Source organism: Diadema antillarum, unplaced genomic scaffold (genome assembly GCF_040938485.1).
Source record: "Diadema antillarum isolate AM-2024a unplaced genomic scaffold, OU_Dant_1.0 seq00001375_RagTag, whole genome shotgun sequence".
Lineage (NCBI taxonomy): Eukaryota > Metazoa > Echinodermata > Echinoidea > Diadematoida > Diadematidae > Diadema > Diadema antillarum.
The window spans coordinates 86,839-103,446 of record NW_027272135.1 but is presented as its reverse complement, the minus strand read 5'-3'; the positions used below and the strand labels follow the sequence as shown (position 1 = coordinate 103,446).

General features: G+C 37.7%; 1 protein-coding gene across 2 annotated transcripts in view; it reads right to left on the bottom strand.

Moving 5' to 3' along the window:
• Positions 1 to 16,145, bottom strand: part of LOC139708814 (rho guanine nucleotide exchange factor 7-like) — a 93,351-nt gene extending 77,206 nt beyond the window's left edge. For both annotated transcript variants that reach the window (XM_071620767.1, XM_071620768.1), the window contains exon 1: positions 15,794 to 16,145. The gene's annotated coding sequence lies outside the window, so the exon portion shown is untranslated. The remainder of the gene's footprint in view (positions 1 to 15,793) is intronic.
• Between the last annotated feature and the right edge of the window lie 463 nt (positions 16,146 to 16,608).

Here is a 16,608-nt window from a genome sequence, read left to right as displayed (position 1 = left end):
ACATTACATGTCAGGCTGCTTCCTAACTTACCATGTGGGACAATGCCCTGATTCAACAGTACTAGTATATATTTTTCCGGATTTGGTATACAGGGAGTAAGAAGTAATATATTTAAAACCTTAATATGGTATAGCATAATGAAGTAAATAATCACACTTTGACTTATCTGAACTGTAGGGATTCAACAAGACAAGTTTAACAAATTTATGAAAGAATGAAGGCCGACCTTCAATCATCACTTGATTAAAGCATATTGAATCATATTTTATGCATCCACACCCAAGCACAAAAGTCATCTATAATAACACTTTTACAATTTCGTTCATTAAAAAAAAAAATAGGAGGCCCAAAACGGCCCATGATATTTACAAATGCAAAGTCTGGGTCATATTGTTTACCCAGCTGAGCACATGCATGTACTTTGATTGATGGCACTTTAAAGGGATAATATAATGTAGTATTGGTTTAGAAGGGGAATTCCGATTTTAACTTCTTTGTGAGATAACTAGAAACGAAATTACGAAATATTCTAGAGCATACAATTCTAAGAGGTATGTAAAGTTCATCTGATGAAAATCATTTTTGAAATGACTGAAATATATCTAAAACAAACTAAAACAAAGTGGTAATAATGAGGTGGGTCCAACCTTTTATTAGAATCTCATTAGGCGTTTTCACATCAGCCCGATGTTTCGAAATAGCGCGCTATTTTGCTGACTATTTTCTGCGAAAAATATCTCGAGCTTGGATTTTTATCGGGCTGATGTGAAAACGCCTATTGTTTCTTGATATCTCAGCCATTTCAAAACCAATTTTCATCAAATAAATTTTGAACTCTAGAGAATTATATGCTCTAAATAATCATCAAAAGAAGTTGGAAACCTGAAGCCTCATCTCAACCGATACTGTACCATCCCTTTAACTCTGTAATGGATCTTTGATGTTCTGGGTGTGTCGCGGAGCCCTTAACACAGTGTGCATGGTCCACCTTGGTTAATATGAATGAGGTTGTATAATTCCCAGTACATAAATTCCTAGGTCCTACAGTAGGTAACTAGTGAATGTACAACAGTATGATTGGAGAGTGGCTATTGAGCTAAATATCTAAAAAATATTATATGCAAACACACACATACATATACGTACATGTATATGTGAGTGCATAATTATAAAAATGTCTATTTCCATACACGTACATTGTACATCTACAAGCGGGGGGCGGGGGGGGGGGGGGGGGGGGGGGGGGGGAGAATGAGAGCGGGAAGGACAGACAGAAATACACAAAGAATGAGAAACTGAGATTGGGAATGAAAAACTAAAGCAAAAACAAAGAGACCATAATGCACCATTGCCAGAGATTGGCAGGTCCTACAAATTTTTGATGTGCATACCAGATGTGTAATACCAGGGTATCAACAGGCACGGTTTGAATATTTAACACAGCCTCAACCATAGGGCTAGGTTATCAAAGCCTGAAAACTCTGTGGTGGAAAAACGTAAGAAACCACTATCACCACCACCACCACCACAAAAAAAAAGTACAGAAAAAAAAAGGAATAAAAAAAGCTCAGTGTGCACTGCGTAAGTGTTTTTTGAAAACAGGGACATGACAGCATGGAAGAATTTCACTTACACGCAGGGTGCATTTATACTCTGCTAAACCAGAAACGTTCACGTGCACAAAATTTTTGCAAATTTTGCGGGGAGCCAAGATTCGTGACAGTATAATGGTGCAAGTGTTAACGCTTGTCTTCACAAGGCATTGAATGCCAGTGGCAATTTGCGAAAGTTTCAAGCTGCATAAAAAAGCTTGTCGGCTCCAATTCACATAAGTTTCATGTCCCGAATGCTTCTGGTTTCATAGCATTTGTGAAGGTATTGTGATATCTACATTATATCTATTAAAAATCCAAGGTTGTGGAGCAAAGAAAAGAAAATTTATCGGTAGGCATTCAAAAATAAAGCTTGCGTGGCAAAACTTTTTTTTTGTCAATATGCTTGTAAGTACGCTCTCAATAGAGTACTCAACTAAAATTTGAGAATTTTTTTTTAAATAAAAATGTGTAATTTAAGTTTCACTTAAGCTGTACATAACCTCACGCCTATAGTCATTTGCTAACACAGAATGACGAGTTTAAAATAGCCATGACCTGCACATACTGAACAGCAGATGGATGTCTCATACTCTTAAAATGTATCAATCATCTCTTCTTCTTCTTCTTCTTCTTCTTCTTCTTCTTCTTCTTCTTCTTCTTCTTCTTCTTCTTCTTCTTCTTCTTCTTCTTCTTCTTCTTCTTCTTCTTCTTTTTCTCCTCCTCTTCCTCCTTCTTTGCTATAGTGCTCACCTACGTTTTCGTGGCAGGCAACTTAACTTCAAAGATTCTTTTAACATCTTCGCCGTACAGAAGACAGAAGTTCACCCGTGCATCAAAATTGTGTTTTGGGGTTTTTTTTTTCCAACTTCAAAAATGTGCATGCATAACTACACACACACTCACACATAAAATTACATAGAAAAAAAAAAGTTTGGTAAGAGCATCAAATCAAAAACTGAGAATGCTATTACATGAAATGCTACCATACAGACAGACAGATCTCCCAGGAATGCCATTTCACCCCCATGAAGAGTGAATACTTCCTCAGCTCTTTAAGCTCACAGATGTTTAACAGAGTTGGGGCGGATCACGTTTTATTTGCATTCTCCGTGACCGCTCCCAACAGTGGAAGAAGCGAGAGTCTTGCGTTACCTCCATTTAATCTGCCAAACTGTCAAACCAGCGTCAATCAATCATTCTTTCCTTCCCTACACAGCTAACATCCTTAGTGTCAGTTTCCCAAAGTGCTTTCAATTCCTTGTGATGTATGTTGCAAAGATTATTATTTCCACCGCGCGTGCTACTGCACCAAACAAAAGGGCCACACATTGAAAACAAAGAATGGATTTCCTCTATCACCTCACACTTCGTTATGTTCAGTGGCAATTCCACTTAACTGATGTTCAAAGTCCTTTGTATGAGGGAATTTGCTTCATAGTGCTATGCAGATCTGTGTTTATAACATTTGCCCACTTAAACCTTGAATTACATTTGCTGATCAAGCCCAAGAAATAAGATTATTTACCATCAAGGACACACTGATTTCTGGTATGAGAAGTATTGACAACTGTGATTCCAATACATCTGCAATTTTGACCAAGCCTGGTGTTCTACAAGGCCCTGTAAAGGCATAATTTACCATTTTCAGAAGAAACAAAAAGCCAGTATCAATGCAATAGTTCTAAAATGTGAGTTCGGGATAGAAACAATCACTGTAAAAATTTGAATCAGGAAAATTAATGTCAAGTATTGTTACATTGTGAACAATATTTATAACAAAAATGTTTCCAGACTAAACCATCTACAGTAATGGTTTATTGAGAAAAATACCGATAATCTCCTTATCTATCTCAATAAAGCCTACAGTAACTTTATTGCAAAAGTTGTAAATGGTTGGATTTTTTAAGAAACAAAAAGCCTACACATATGCATCAAATGTGATATCTCGAACAGTTTTTTTTTTCTTCAAATCACTGCTAGCAAAGGTAAATAGAACCTTTAATATTTGATCAACAACTATTCTTCAAACCGTCAATGAGCGATGATGAGAAAGGGAAACCAGGCTCTGCCAACCAATAAGTTGCAGCATCAGCAACTCGCTCACTCGGTATGAAGTGGTCACTTCAGCACAGGAAATTTTTGAAAGTTTCAAAAGTTTTACAGCGAAATCTACTGCGATAAAAAAAAAAGTACTGTGCACTACAGCTACTAAGCCTTTGCTGCATGATGGGAGCCATCTGAACCACACATGAAGTCTGTGGGAATGTAAAATCTGGAAGGCAGGAGGTTAATGGCACGCACTTGAGAGATTGCAAGACTTGTTGTTTCTGGGTAAGGGTAGCAGACAAGAAAACATCGTCATGACCCATCACTTAATAATTTAATTGTTGGGTTTTCCTTTTCTGGTTTTTGGAGGGGTTTGGGGGTTTGGTTTTTATTTATTCATTTTTTTTTTTGTCTGTTTCTTTTCTGGTCCTCCTGACAAACAAAATTAGAGTCGCTTTACTCTAGGCAACCTGTGACATCAGGATGACACAGAGCAGAAAAAAAAAATAAGATTTAAAAAAATACATCTTCTCTTTCGTGCACCCCTCAACCTGTGCAACTACAAATTCACTGGGGGCTTCGACCAAACGGATCTTAATTTTCACCCCCCTCCACAGCCGGCAGGTGATGCGTCGTGCCCTCGATCATGGGACGGATTGGTTTATTTTCGGATGTACCTCAAGGCCAACGCTGATGCCATTCCCACCATACGTTTGCACCTTCAAACCTCATACACACAGGGTACCACATGAGTCCATACCCTTTAGCTGCACTGAGGGTCTTTACTCTGACAAACGCACTCTCACAAAGTTATTTCAGCTTTCAAAAAAAAGTTCCTAGCAAAGAATCAGTAAGATATACACTGTATTTATGTCATGAGTGGAAAATCTTACAATATGATTCAACCATTTCTCAGTCTAAGAGCTGCCTCATATGAAAACTCACCATTACGTTCAACAAAATGAAAACTGACTTTCTCTAACTTCTAATATAATTGCCACTGCTGATATTATCAATGTCCCCATTATTATCATCATTATTAACAGTATTATTGTCATTATCATTATATATAGGACTGGTAACATGGACTATCTCTTGGGATATTAAAGGACAAGTTCACCTTCATAGACATAAGGATTGAGAGAATGTAGCAATATTAGTAGAACACATCATTGAAAGTTTGAGGAAAATCGCACAATCCGTTCGAAAGTTATGAATTTTTGAAGCTTTTGTGCAGTAACCGCTGGATGAGAAGACTACTGCAGTGTGTGAATAACTTTGATGTCACATGCGTACAACAATATAGGAAAATATAAAGAGAATTTCACAAAATTTCATCTTATGAAAAAAGTTCACATTCCCCCGACTCATTACCGACAAATGTTATGGGTAATATTACTCCCCCTGCCTTTAGAAAGAGCCAAGTCAAGTGCTCTTTTATTATGTGAAAAAAGTGAAAATATGTTGAATTTTCTTTATATTTTCTTTATACTGTTGTACACATATGACTCACAAGCTGTAGTAGTCTCCTCATCCAGCGGTTCCAACACAAAAATTTTTAAAATTCATAACTTTTGCATCGATTGTCCAATTTTCCTCAAATTTTCACTGATGTGTTCTACTAACATTGCTGCATTTTCTCAATCCTTATGTTTATGAAGGTGAACTTGTCCTTTAAAAAGGGTTGGGTTGGTATATTTTTTATGCATATGAGGCAGAAAACAGAACGATCAGAAATAGTCAAACGAATGTCCTTTCACACCAAAAATTTCAGCTTCTAGGAAGACAGATCAATTTGATGGATGGAATCAATTTGATTCTCGAGGTTCCCACAATCGCCACGATAAAAGACTCTACAAACTACATACAGTAAGCGAATATCATCTGTTAGGATGGCGCAGTCTGAAAGTTCTGAGCAGAAGAGCATCACATGTATATCACACACAATGTAGTTTACAGGTGTATATCTACACTGTAAATACATTTGTAGCTGTGATTTCATAAAAGGCGTTTTCACATCAGCCCGATAAAAATCCAAGCTCGAGATATTTTTCACGATCGCAAATTAGCATGCTATTTCATTTCCTATTCACATCAGCCCGAACATTATCAAATAACGCACTAGTTCGCATTAATCATCCTGCTATTTCGGAAATTTCCCGAGTTGGACTTGAGAAATTTTCTCGATCAATTAGCGCTCTAATTTGTATTCACATTATCAAATAGCGCGCTATTTCGTGATCGGGTTAATTTCCTAAGTCAGAAAATAGCACACTATTTCGAAACATCGGGCTGATGTGAAAATGCCTAAAGACAGCTTTGAGGTAGTAGTCCATTGTGCTGGTGTTTAATCGACCACATTACTTACATAATCAAGATTCATCCACGTAAATTTTCCCAATGCTTCAAATTCCTCTTCTGGTGATAAAATGTACACACAGATATGCACAGGTGGGACTACATCCCTTGTGAGCATGTGTCGCTGTCACATCCGATTGGAATGTCCCATTGTACACTAATGACATGACAATTTCTCTACCCACAGCACTGTAACACACAGATGGCTGACAGAAATGAGTTCAAACCAGTGACACGGCATAAGATTGAGAAGCATAAAAGTGAAAAACAGAGAAACATGACGATAAATAGCACTACAATCTTCAATAAAACAATCTTGCAGTTTTATCATTTGATGTAAAGTAGGAAAACTAACATTTCTGAGAGTGTTGCATATGGTCAGGCCCCAAATTGTATGCTGGCTGCTAACATCACTGACAGTTGTACATTGTAGAAACAAAGACTTAAAGCACAACAAATCTCAGAGAAAGTTGTCTACATAGAATTTGATAAGGTGTACCATAAAGTGCAATAAACAAATTTGCAGAAGGTTTGCATAAAATGATATATTTTGTTACAGCGCCCTTGTAACAGTATTAAATGAATTCAAATGACTACTGCCAAAACATTGTTCAATTCAGTACTATATTTATGTCCATGTAGGGCAATCTCTTAATCAGTTGCAATAGCATCAAAGGAAATTGTACTTACACTTTGCGGAGCTTACCACTTATCTGAGTTTTTCAGTTACCAATTGTATAATGTAGAATGTATACTGGTTATATTTGATATGCTTGCAAAAATATTCAAGGTTGGGACTGCATCATTACGCTATTTGCTGCTGCCCCATTGGTTTAAAATTTCCTTCAGCAATGCAAACATTCATATATTTACAATTACACGCATCTGTGACACCATCATATATTTCAATTTTTCAAGCACAGTATTATAAACAAGAAAAGAAGAACGCAAGCAAATAATTTTCCTTTTCCCTGACAACCCACTTGTGTTTAGCCTTAGTCACTTGTTTCCTGCAAGAAGCAAACACTGAAAATAACTGAATCTCATATTTTCTAACAACACAAATATTCACAACTAGTCCAATTTTGACCACAAGCTGACCACATAGGTTTGGCATAACCACCCAGGGGAATTTGGGGGAGGTGTGGTATTTTGTCATAATACGATTTGGGGGATAATGGAAATAATTGTGGAATTTACAGAATGAATAGATATCGTCATATGATCAACACCAGAATCTCAGAAATCAAACAATATTTATAAGAACTGCAAATGTGTGCACACATTGTGTGCCCATATAAAAAGATATTTGTTGGTGTTAGAAAATTCTTTGAAACAGGGTATACAGCATGACCTTGGAACAGTTCAAAACAAACCCAGGTCGGCCCCATCCACCTCATACCATTAAAGGCAAAAAGTAGTTCTCACAAAGGCTCACAATTAATCTTCCATCATTTGGAATTTGCTCGCAATATATCCAAATAGTCTACCAACAATCCTGCCATGATGAGTTGCGTTGAAGGATTTTTGAGATTAACGATGTAAAATGATTTCGATCATAGTACACAACCTTTTATTCTTACAAAAGTGCCCTTCCCATTTGGTAGTTGGTACAGTACAGCTGCAGCAGGTAGAATGTTTTGTGATAACCAATCGTGCCCTAGCAATCATACTTTTCCAACAACCTGCATACAATTCACTCTAACACTGAATGTTGTTGGATACCGTACTACTATGGGCCAATTTGTTGATTGTCGATAACCAAAATAAAACTAGAGAAGCACTCTGAGAGCGCAGTCCTCCGCCAAGCAGCTAATTTCAACCAATGATCTTGTTCTTCCATAGAGATCAGTGATATTTCCACCCGTATGTATACACGAAGGCATCATATAATTCATTAAAATTTCCAGATCACTACCAAAATCTAATCATCTGTTCCTTGTGTCATTCTCAACCTTTCTTGCAAGATTCATCCAAATCCGTTCACAACTTTTTGAGCTATTTTGCACACGAACAAACAAACCAACAGTAATGAAAACATGACCTCCTCCCTTGGTGGAGGTAAAAATTACATGGCAACCACAATTGGGTATGCTCTGAGGTTGGAGTACTTCCAGAAAACTTTTTTGGGTAATATTTGGAAATTTTTGTCGTTACCCAATTTAAATTGTGTTACTATGGCATTATTTTCACATATTTCTCACGCATGTGAAAATTTTCGAGCAAAAATCGACAGTTGAGCAGACATATGAGAACTACATTTCCACTGTAAATCTACATATTTGATTAATATGTTCTCTCCAAGGATGATCTGCACCAACCGCTGCTCTCAATGGAAAGCATTATTCGTACTCTCAGGGTGCTACACAAGCACTCTACCGACTGCCCAGGGCAAGTGAAAATCAAATTCGGGCAAGTGTTTTTAAACAATGATAACAAATGCTTGCCCAAATGGGGCAAGCAAAAGTTTTGAAGCCACTTTTCCACCCAATAAAACCCACAAAGTTAACCATACAGAAGCCCAAAGACAATGGCTGTTTAGTGATGCAACACATTTGATATTTCATTTCAGCAACTTTCCAACATTTACGTGAAGAAGCCCCAATGCCATGCAATGGCAACATTTGAGCGAACTAAGTTCGTCACTCCATTGTGTTTAAGCATGCCAATCATTGTGAGCTGTTTATTCATAAGATTGCATTTTATCAAGCCCTTGACTAACACATGATTTTCTGTTTTGATTTCCTGGGCTTTCTTTTTGGGCAAGTAAAATCAATGTTTCGGCAAGTGTTTTGCAGCAAATTTGAAAATCTGCTTGCCCGACCAGGCAAGTGGTAAAAAAAGTTGATATGTAGCACCCTGACTCTATGGAATATTACAACAAAATCCAGTTCAGAGGGAAATCTGTCGAATCCCTCTGACAGAGTAAAAACCATCTTTTTCCTTGCGCGAGCTTGGAGTGCTGTACATACCTCGGATCTCTGAGAAATCACAAAATCTGTGCAGTCTATATTTAGAATGGGGAAGTTATTTATAAATATCCCAAGTATAAATCCAAACCCACAGTCATTCGTAAAAGTGAATCATTCACAAGGGACTTATAGGGGAGAGACTGTATGAATCATTGGGGGAGAAGACTATCAAATGACTTTGGGCACTGCCGAGACGAAAAACGAAAAGGGGGAATTTCTTAATGTTTTTATCAAAATTCTTGCATGTCTTTGTCGAAGAATGCACACACTACAACTGTACATTACCTTGGCACATGTGCCATGGGCTATGTTCCAAGTACACACACACAATGCCTTTTCTTTTTATGCTTTCCTCTCCTTCCTCTCCCCCCCCCCCCCACAGATGGCCACCAAGGGTACAACTGTACTTCCTCATTATCAAACTGCACAACCTATAGAGCTGAAAACAAGCCATCGCCATACTGTTTAAACGACAGCTGACTGTAAAATGTATTTCATGGTTCACCTGTGATAAATACATAGAAGCATGTTCATGTGTGTGTGTGTGTGTGTGTGTGTGTCAAATACTCTGCTGCTAGCCCTTTCCCATCAAAGTTTTGCATTCATCTTGAACAGTGTACCATGTACCAGGAGTACAAATGTACCTAGAAAACTGGTATGTTAGAGTGTACCATGAACAAACGTTATAACAGAGATTGTCCACGTAAACTATACATTAAAACGGTTATTCAAAATGCATATATGATTATTATTTTCTGTCATCAAGTTCCTCTAAAAAAGATAACACAAAGGCATTCACATGTTCACTACACAAGGCTAGGTCATTTTTCTTGCTCATTATAATTCATTAGAGCCATAAAATGTACATCAGCAGACATTCGGAGTATCTGGTACCTACAGTAGCCGTGAGAAGTATTACTGTACCTTGCTCTTTCGACAGATATATGCACACTGTAATCTACGACACATAGAAAGTGTAGTTAAGTGTAGTTCTCTACCCTACCACAAGGGATATACCAGTATCCTGCACTCATCTTCATCTTCTAAACATTGTAAGTCAACCTAAAACAAGTATAAAAAAAACAAAAACTGGCTATTAAAGTGCAATAAATTTATACCCCAGAAGGATTTAGACATGTTGTAATTTTACTGTCTAAGTCAGAATTCACATTTGCAACTTCCCCCTAGAGTTTTTCTGGTCTCTCTGAATTCAACTTACACTACATTTGTAGGTTGGCTGCACATGCTACAAAACAAGATAATCTTTTGAAAGTAGTAAAGGGGAAGGGGGGCTGTTAACATCCTGATCTGAATAAGCTGCTCTAAATTTGATGAATCAATGAGTCAAATACGCCAAGTCACTGGGAAGAACGAATGTGCCACCCTCTATTGCTAATGAGGACAAGTGGGCAACGTGTAAATGTACCTTCATAGTGATATTCTTATCTCAAAATAGCCACAACATGCACTGTAAAACACCTACAGTTGGCAGGAATGATATACAGTACCAATATCTCTACCTGTACTTCCTTGTACCCAAGGACATATAATACTCACCGTGGGTAGGTATGATACAAACACTTTACCTCTGGTAGGTATATCGCATATAAGTAGCTGCCTTTATTCTGTATGAATAGCAATTAGTCCTATTGTAACAAACTAGTGTATTTACTATTAATCATCATAATCACGCACTAGCTGATCTTTGTTGACAAGTATGATTTCATAACCTCAGTTAGTTTACCTTTTCAGACTGTATTTTCCCCCAAAGAATTTCTAAGACCACTACATACTACGAATTCTGCTTCGCAATTTTCACAACCACAAGAAAGCCTTTCACGCTCCAATTGAAATGTAAACTCTGTAAACAACCAAACGACATTATATTTGGATTTCAAGAATATCATTGTTAGAGAAACACAACCTCACCTACACTGTACATAAACACGATGCATTAACCTTTCAGAAGGAGAAGCCGAGTGGTAACAGTCACGAACAAAACAAATGATAAACATTATGCTAGGAAACTTGAAATCACATTGTTAGTGCCAGCTTTTTTTGAGATACCCACATACAGCAAGACAATGAGTTTGTACAATTTCTACTCACATTCAAATGGTCATACTGTTCACTCAATCCATCAAACTTTGCCTATATATTTTTATTTCATTACATCCATTCCAAAATATAGAGATTTCATGAAATAAGTGTATTAATACGCTGGAAAAAAAAAAAAACATTGTGAAACGGTAGAGCACTGTGCTAATAATATTTCCCCCCCCCCCCCCCCAAAAAAAAAAAAAAAAAAAATAAGAATGCAAAGTTTTAACAATTGTAAAAGCAATGACAAAAATATCCCAAACTGCACTAAAAAAAAAAAAAGTATGCATCTTGAATTTTGACAAGTTCACAGGCACTATCGAAACACATCCATTGCAGAGACCGGATATTTTCCATGGATCATTCTTCCTCTGGCCGTTCAAGCTCTTTACGCAATCCATCATACATGAATGCATGATAATTTACACATGTACACAACTGTACCAATTATGTATGTACATTGTATGTAGACAATTGTTTGACCAGCTACAATGTATAGCAAAGTACAGCTGTACCATAGCCTCGCCTACCATATTATACAAATTGTTCGAGCGCAGATTCAGCTTACGACGCATTCCTTGGTATTGTGACAAGATGCAATGAACACAGGCATTTACATGTGTATGCATTTCAGTAAATTATGGAGGAAGCTGACAAACAATGAGAAGAACATTGGGTTATCTCTTTATAGGTGCATTTCCATGTCACAAAGTTAATTTTCATGGTATTGATGCACATACTCCATTTAAAGCATTCACAGAAACCAGAACACTAGATAGTGGGGTTTTTTTGTTTGTTTGTTTTTGTTTTTGTTTTAATCTTAATTTGCATGGCCAGTAAGGAAGCCCTTAAAAACTTATTCAAATATATGTGAAAAATACAATGTACTACATGTGTATGTAATGAGATAACAATTTGTACTACATATGTGTGTAGCTTATTTCCAATCAGTCACATAAATTGAACCAAATCAGTTGTCACAAAGCATTGATTTCGATGACGACTTTCATGTCGTCACTTAAAACAACTCACATTTTGCAAGCTTTGGGGTGTATGCTGCCTACACAATCTGTGCAGTCGCCCAATTTTACTTGAATTATGAAGGTATGGTATCTTTCAAGTACCGGTGTCTAAACCAGGAGCTAAAAATCAATGTACACGTACTACAGGTGTATGATTTTGGCAATTGAATGTAGTCAGTAGAGAAATGCATTTCCTGGAGCTCAATTTTAATACACACACCAAACAAACACACACAAGTCCATACATCTGCAGAATACACTAGTGTCAGGGATTACAAAAATAGCTATGATCTGGTATCATTTGCATCAATGTGACTTTCAGAGTTAGAGCATGATATAATGTAGTTGTTAGGGAGATACTCATAGCTTAAAGGCATTATTTACCATTTGCAGATGAAAACAAAAACCCAGCTTTAGTGCTTCAAAATAGTTCTAAAATGTGAATTTGGGATAGAAACAACCGATGTAAAAATTTGAATCAGCACATAGTCAATGTTAAGTATTGTAAAATGTGAAAAATAGTTATAATAAAAGTGTTTCTAGACTAAACTGTCTGCAGTTATGGTTTAATGAGAAAACAGTGGTATCTCCTTACATTTTAGGCTTTATTGTGAAATTTTTATATGGTAGGATGTTCTGTGATACAACTGACGTACACATACACTGTACATGTATGCGACAAATGTGATAACTCGAACATTTTTAAAATCACTGCTCCCAATGGTAAACTGTACCTTTAACAGCATCAGCACTAGACCCACACTTGAAATTCCCCACTGTTAGCTCGAATGTTCTGCAGTTTATGTAGACACACTACACTCCAGTCAACAGGTCCTTGTGTGGTGCTGGACTTTATAATTTTGACGTGGATGTGACATGAAAACTGTTGAAACTAAGATTCAAGACCTGCGATTGTAGATATATGGTCTGTGTAGATCTATATCATTATTAAAAGAGATGCATACAGGAGTAGCGGCTATTAGGCAAAGTGTCTGGACTTTCTAAAAACACTGTCCAATTTTGGTAATCACATACTTTAGGGACAACCTACACTTATGTACATTTTCGGTACCTCAATCCGCATACCGGTATGCCTAACTCGTATGCCATGAACCAGTACGCACAGAGCAGCTGGCGAGCTTCCGCTGCTGCTGTAGTATGGAATGCCGTTTGACAAGTCACTAAAGTTTTTATGAAGATGCAAATTATGCATGTGAAGCTACTAGCCACCACAAAAGAGTGACGACAGCATTTATACACACAGACACCCTTCCTCACACACAATCCCACAAACAAGCACACAGACACATACCAATTTACAGCACTAACTGCAACCAACCCTAAACACGGCGGACTGTTGATGTCAGCATTTTAGATTTAGTATCTCTTTAATACATGGTGGTAGTTTTACAACAAATTAAGCTTTAAATGCACTGTGTATGCAATTATTTTCAATTTGAATATAGATGTACATGTAGGTCAATCATCAACATTTAACTAACAAGGGGTAACATTTGGTTCCTCCAATAGTTCTTTACTGTCCAAATTGATGATTTTTCTTGATTTGGTCAAGTCTCTTACAATACTACAATGTAAATCACTATGGAATCTCTGATTTAAACTTTGATTGTGTGAAAAATGCGATTTGAAACCTACAATAAGTATGCACATGTGCTAGCCGATCATCGCCTTTACATGAGCATTAAAGACACAACCCGGTACTCCGGGGTGCTCTACTGTGAATCACGGAAAGAAGACGAATGATGAAAAACGTCTATCGAAGACCATGGGAACAGTCCGGCTAAGTGCAAGTTTAGCGTCAGGCTTAAATTAGATAGACTATTTTTAGAATCTAAACATTTATATTTTAGTAAAAAGCCAACCTTTTGCTGCAGCTCTGTAGCCCAACAAGATGCCGTGCCGGTGCGAAGCCTGTCGCGACGCATGTGTACAGCCACAGGGTTGTGCTGCAGCTGGTGAAATAGGGCACTTTACATGCCTGAATTGTTTTGTTTTGTTTAGTTTTTTCTCAACTTACACAAATGGCATGCTATTAACTCAGGCTCTCCCACAGTGCAGTGGAGACAGTGGAGTGTCCCGGGGTTACCGGAACACATGCGCTCAAACCCATGCCCAGTGCCTGACAACAGAAACAGGAACTTGAATTCACACGCACTGTGCTATCGCAAAACAGATAAAGTAAAAGAAGGGTCCTAAATTATGAAGGCAAAGCAAGAGAGGTGTAGAGCTAGACAGAAAAATCTGTCTGTCCAGGCTAGGAGTCTTTTATCTTTTTTTTACTTTATCGATCGGCTCTCCTCCGTAGGAGGGGATCCGTGAAGCCAGACGCAGTCTCCGCAGAACATATCCCCGATGACCAAATACAGACCGATCTTTTAGTCAAATGTAGACCCTGATCTTCACGTCATTTTGATTAGGACAGAATAGAGTAAAACCCCCAGTTTTCACCTCCAAAAATCCATCTAAAATCCCAAATTTTGCTGTTAAAAACGCATAATCGGTGCAACTTATCCAAGCGCGAGCAAATCAATTCCCGTGTTAAGAATCAGGGTAGCCGAAAAAGTACTAAAAATTGAGAAATACGCTGATCTCTTGCAAGATGTTTCGCTTATCGCAAGCTCAGAGTGTGATGGTATCCTCAAAAACACAAAAGAAAAACAAAATCTCTGTACGCGTAGTACGTGCCGATGCAGTGACTAAATGTACAGGGGTTGAATGCAAGTGCCGACTCGGCAGAATTTGGACACCAACGGGCGCTGCAACGTCCCCGATGCAACTTTGCGACAACAAGGTATGGCGCAGCGCACTTTTCAGCGACCTTGCATACACATCGACATTGAACGTGCATACAAAGTGTAGTGCGCGTCCGAATTCTTGAGAGGCCGGACAAATTCTGGGGGATTTATCATGGTAATATTATCATTTGGGGATTTATGAAATTTTATGATGTACTGAACAAAATCAACATTGACACAAAGTAGTTTGATATAGTTTACGTTGCAGATCCAGATATAATTTTGTAATTTTATAGGTAAACTTTATTACCAGTATAATATTTGAGTTGAACAAATATTGCACAAAAAAAACTAGTGGTGGTTTTACTCTCGACAGTTCTATACTACTATAAACTATGTCTATAAGTGGGACTAAAAAGGAATATGGCACAGAAAGTCTAGCTACACATTTATAGAGTCTTTGGATGTTTACATTGTCCCAGCCCATGCCCAAAAGCAAGGCAGTTTTCACCACTAGCGTTACAGGTCACTCGCAGCTTGCAGTATAAAATGGAATCTACTCGTACTCCCCAACATCAGGCCAGGATAAACCTGGCTAGATCACGATCATGTATCTAAATAGGTACCAACGATTGTAACAGTACCTAAAGACTAAAGACAGTGAGTAAAGTTAGACCTAGGCCCTAGTCTAGACTATACTATCTGAAGAAGGAGTCTGAAGAGTGAGAGAGCGTGAAACTTAGTAAGGGGTTAGTGAATAGTCCCGTAGGCCGTATCCCGACTCTTCAGCTCAGCTCAGCTCATGAGGAAAAGGCAATACGATACTGTCTGTAGTGTAACTGCTAGAACTACAGACAGTGTTCAAGTATTCCTATGCTATGCCTATGGATCAATTGAAATGGTTTTTAAGTCATACAGAAGTACCAAATAGGAAGATATGTACCTGTTATTATTCGATGAAATTACAATGGAGCCCAAGAGAAGACTTAACAATCTTCGACATTGTCACAATAACTTATCAATCCGTTCTATCTTCTTCCGGAAGTAAAACATACAATAATTCCCATTTCAAAATGGCCGCATATAGACTCCGTATTATTCGCCGGTTTCGGCTGAGGTTTTTTCACGACATCCCACGTATTTCCCCACGTTGCTCACAAAATCCAGATGATGATGAATCCACAGAAGGCATAAATCAGTTTCTTGGGTGCTGAAAGTTTACACTGAGCTCAGTTCCTGCAGCAAACTGATCACTTTCTGTCCTGTACAGAGTTCAAGATTGCACACCTTTTCGCGATCGCGCGAGTTAGATAAATCATGGGTGGCGAGTTTGTGTACATATTCCTATTGGCAGACTGGGCTCGTGCATCCGCACTATGTAGCGTGACAGTCAGATGCAAAAGACGTGATTACGAACCAGTCAAAATATGGCGTTGAATTTGACTAGTCTAATTGTCAGGCGACATTGATGTTGTCAATGAGAATTAAAATGATTGAAGTAATGATATTTTATATAATGATGATACTGTTGATGACAAATGTGATTAGCGATGAAGATACTTATGGTTATCTTGATGGTATTAACAACAAAATAACGATGGAAATAATACTGATATTCAATCATCTCCATCATTCATTCACTCATTCATCCATCCATCCATCCATTCATTCATTCATTCATTCATTCATTCATTCATTCATTCATTCATTCATTCATTCATTCATCCATCCATCCATTCATTCATTTATTCATTCATT